The sequence below is a fragment of the Solanum lycopersicum genome, chromosome 8, assembly GCF_036512215.1.
Source record: "Solanum lycopersicum chromosome 8, SLM_r2.1".
Taxonomy (NCBI): Eukaryota; Viridiplantae; Streptophyta; class Magnoliopsida; order Solanales; family Solanaceae; genus Solanum; species Solanum lycopersicum.
In genome coordinates, this window is record NC_090807.1 from 66523102 (window position 1) to 66527976 (window position 4875).

The following is a 4875-nucleotide window of genomic DNA, read 5'->3' on the forward strand; positions in this document are numbered from 1 at the left end:
CTATTAACAACTGTAACTTTTAACCCAACCTATTTTACAACTTTTTTTTACTATAAAGTTTTAATAATCTTATTTTGGGAAATTGTAAAATATCTAATGACTTGGGGGGAAAGCAATTTTTTTCATTGTAAGACATAACTATAAATTTATTTAAGAGACAAAGATTATTATTTCCACCAATCCATATTAATTTAAACTTTTAAGACTGTTTTTTATTTTTTAAATTAATTTAATTATTTAATCTTTAAAATTATTTTTCAATTTTATTTTTTATTTAGATTTTTAATATGATAACTTCTATGAATTTGACAATAATTAATAAAGATAAAAAATAAAAAATTTATGTTTCAATAGACTTTTCTTAACGGGTGTGAAACACCTTAAAAATTCAATTAATATGAAATAGCGGGAATATAAATTAATAATTACAAGGAGCATGAAATTAGAGTAAATTAGATTTTAAAAATATTATTGTTATTATTTCCAATATCGAAAATAATTTTTTTCGATTGAAAATGAATAAAAATGTTGTCATTTGTTGGGCCATATCTTAGAATTTTCTTATAGAAATTAAATTAAGAAGAAACATATGTCTCCACAAAACAAAGTTAAACGTACATATTAATTTCAAAAATGATATTATTAATTTTAACTATTTTGGATAAATTTTTCATTCGTTCAAACAAACAAGATAAACAAAGTAAAAAAAATAGTAAAAAATCATATAAAATATAATAAGATACTACATCAATAATTGAATACTAACTAATGCTACTAAATAAGGAGAAAAATAAACAGCTTCTAACATTCGACTATCTACGATCTTTTTATCTCTAATTTTCGATTTCAATTTTTTTTAATAAAATTATATCTTCAGTAATTTGAAAATGTATATACATTTTTTTTTAGGTGTGTCACTTCCTTTAGCACCTAGACATGTGTCATTGCCACCATTGCACATTGTTGAAACTAATCCACTATAATGATAATAAAAATAATAAATTTTAATTCCCTATAACCTATGCACTCATAATTTATATATGTCAATTGTTCCCATTGTAGTGAGCATAATTGAGTATTCCAACAAAAGAAAACATTAGAATAAGTAGAAAAAAAGATATAAAAATATTACTAGTACCTAAGTAGTAGTAATAATATAGAAGCATATGAAGAGGGGTGGAGACATGGAGAAATTAAAAAAATAAAATTATAATAATACTTATTTTTAATGGGAATTATATCGATGAGATAACGTTTGTTAATTATTATTTAACTTTATTTTAAAAATATTTATTGTTATGAAATTTAAATTCGATAAGTGAAGTTTCATGAAAATAATTCAAAAATCGTTTATATAATATTATATATATTGAACTATATATTATATAAATATATTTTTTTAATATGAACGAAAGTATTTGATAAACTGCGAAAGAAATTTAATAACTGCACTATTTTTTCTATTTATTGAATAAACACAAATATATATGTGCTTATTAAATCAAACTAAGTTCAGTCAAATTTATAGAATTCTAGAACCTCAATTGATTTGTTGTGTATAGAGTTTTTCTTTACTTCGTATTTTATCATCTTCTTTTGAGATTGAGACGTAATAATTAAAAAATTTGACTAAAAAAATGGATTATCTATATTGTAGAACTAAGGCCGATTTATTATATTTGAGCTTATATTTTCGATAGATTTTTTTAATCAAATAAAATAATTTAAATGGACATACAGACATAATTAACGACAAAATAGTAATGCTTGTTGAATTAACCAATATATTAATGATATAACAAATTAAATGGGATTATAGACATGTTTAATTTTGGTCACATTAAGCAATATATGCTTAGTCCACCAAATTGCTAAATTGATAAACCAAAACAACCAAGATTAATAAACTTGTTTGCTGACAAATATTCAACATAAGTCTTTTATAAGCAAAAAAACACATTTTTATCTTGTATATATTTGGCTAGCATCCATGGTCCACATTTTGCTTGAGATCAGACACACGAGTTTGATTAAAATTATTGAGCTACGTCAAATTCATATTTTCTATTTTATATTCCGTCTCAAATGCTGATCTTCGTCCTTCATCAAAAATCTGCAACATAGATTAAAAAAAGATTATTATGTATACGAAAATTGTTGAAATTCCTAAAATACATAAAATAATTTATTATTTTTTTCTAAATTTCCTTGATGAGATTTCTAACATATTAAAAAATTATATTATAATTTGAACTCCAAAGTGGGATGAAATTCTTCAGTATCCCATAAATAACATCAACACAATATACTCACTATCAAATACCAAATCATAAAATCAAAAGATTTCATCCTTTTATACAAGAATAGAAAAAAGGAATAAATGCAAAGTCAATGAATATAATTTATTTATTTATTTTTAAAAACAGTAGTATTTTGTTTGGTTGCTCACCTTGTGTCTGGTATCTATTTTAGATATCTGTGTAAAATCCATTAAAAGAGATAAACGCTTTTTTTATATATTTTTTTTATTTTCAAGGACCGATCTCATCTTATCACAATCATCAATAATAATATATAGAAGAAGAAAACTAGTATTTGTTTTATTATCAGACGTTCGATTATACCTCATCGACGACTGATTCAAAGTTAAGACACATAAAATTGATTAAATGACAAAAAATGTTTTTTTCCCACTTTTTTCTTTTCAAAGATCGATTTTGAAACCATTAATTAAACATGAAGAAATTATATATGTTCATCCTATCATTGTCTAGAAGGAAAAAAAACTAGGTTATCAAGTGTAGAGCTCCCTTCTTTCCAATAAGGATCCTAGAAGAGTAAATGTAGCTCCTGATATATGCAAACCACAAACCTATCTAAAATTAATTTGAGAATAGATAGGATTGAGGGATCCATAGATTAGCAGCTCAATTTTCCCTCTCAGATCCTTTTTGGAATTCAGAAGAGCTCTACCTTCAAAACTCTGGTCTTTTTCGAACAGTTAAAATCAACTATATGAATATTAGTATAATCAACAAGCAGAGTATGCAAAAGATAGTAAATACATAAATGTTACATCATCCTTGAGAAGCAAGAAGAAAGTTCTCAATGATTGATCCGAAGTTACAACATATAAGATTAATTAAAGAACATAAGGACGTTTTCTGTCAAAAAAATTCTTTTCAAAGATCAAATTCAAAAAACTATTACTTGAACTTGAGAAAATTATATATGTCCATCATAACGTTACATAGAAAAAAACCAGGTTATCAAGTGTAGAGCTCCCTTCTTTCCAATAAAGATCCTAGAAGAGTAAATGCAGCTCCTGATATATGCAAACCACAAACCTATCTAAAATTAATCTGAAAATAGATAGGATTGAGGGATCCATAGATCAGCAGCTCAATTTTCCCTCTTAGATCCTCTTTGGAATTCAGAAGAGCTCTACCTTCAAAACTCTGATCTTCCTCGAACAAGTTAAAACCAACTCTAGGAAAATTAGTATAATTCACAAGCAGAGTATGCAAAATATAGTATATACACAAACGTTACATCATCCTTGAAAAGAAAGAAGAAATTTCTCAACGACTGATCCGAAGTTACGACATGTAAGACTAATTAAAGAACATAAAGACGTTTTCTGTACAAAAATTCTTTTCAAAGATCGAATTCAAAAACCTTCAATTAAGCATGAGAAAATTAGATATGTCCATCATAAAAAAAAAACCCCAGGTTATCAAGTGTAGAGCTCCCTTCTTTCCAATAAGGATCCTAGAAGAGTAAATGCAGCTCCTGATATATGCAAACCACAAACCTATCTAAAATTATTTTGAGAATAGATAGGATTGAGGGATCCATAGATTAGCAGCTCGATTTTCCCTCTTAGATCCTCTTTGGAATTCAGAAGAGCTCTACATTCAAAACTCTGGTCTTCCTTGAACAAATTAAAATCAACTATGTGAATATTAGTATAATCCACAAGCAGAGTATGCAAAAAATAATATACACACAGATGTTACAACATCCTTAAGAAGAACGAAGAAATTTCTCAACGACTGGTCCGAAGTTACAACATGTAAGACTAATTAAAGAACATAAAGACGTTTTCTGTACAAAAATTGTTTTCAAAGATTGAATTCAAAAACCTTTAATTAAGCATGAGAAAATTATATATGTCCATCATAACATTACATAGAAAAAAAAAAGTTATCAAGTGTAGAGCTCCCTTCTTTCCAATAAGGATCCTAGAAGAGTAAATACAGCTCCTGATATATGCAAACCACAAACCTATCTAAAATTATTTTGAGAATAGATAGGATTGAGGGATCCATAGATTAGCAGCTCGATTTTCCCTCTTAGATCCTCTTTGGAATTCAGAAGAGCTCTACCTTCAAAACTCTGGTCTTCCCCGAACAAGTTAAAATCAACTATATGAATATCAGTATAATCCACAAGCAGAGTATGCAAAAAATAATATATACGCAGACGTTCCAACATCCTTAAGAAGAAAGAAGAAATTTCTCAACGACTGGTCCGAAGTTACAACATGTAAGACTAATTAAAGAACACAAGGACATTTTCTATCAACGAAATTTCTTTTCACAGATCGAATTCAAAACCTTCAATTAAGCATGAGAAAATTAGATATGTTCATCATATCATTACATGGAAAAAAATTAGGTTATCAAACGTAGAGCTCCCTTCATTCCAATAAGGATCCTAGAAGAGTAAATGAAGCTCCTGATATATGCAAACCACAAACCTATCTAAAATTATTTTGAGAATAGATAGGTTTGAGGGATCCATAGATTAGCAGCTCGATTTTCCCTCTCAGATCCTCTTTGAAATTCAGAAAAGCTCTACATTCAGAACTCT

General features: G+C 27.0%; 1 non-coding gene across 1 annotated transcript; it reads right to left on the reverse strand.

The window, feature by feature from the left end:
- Positions 1-4210: 4210 nt before the first annotated feature.
- On the reverse strand, positions 4211-4391 carry MIR159b (microRNA MIR159b). Its single transcript, NR_161785.1, has one exon. It is a non-coding gene; the product is annotated as a microRNA MIR159b (primary transcript).
- Between the last annotated feature and the right edge of the window lie 484 nt (positions 4392-4875).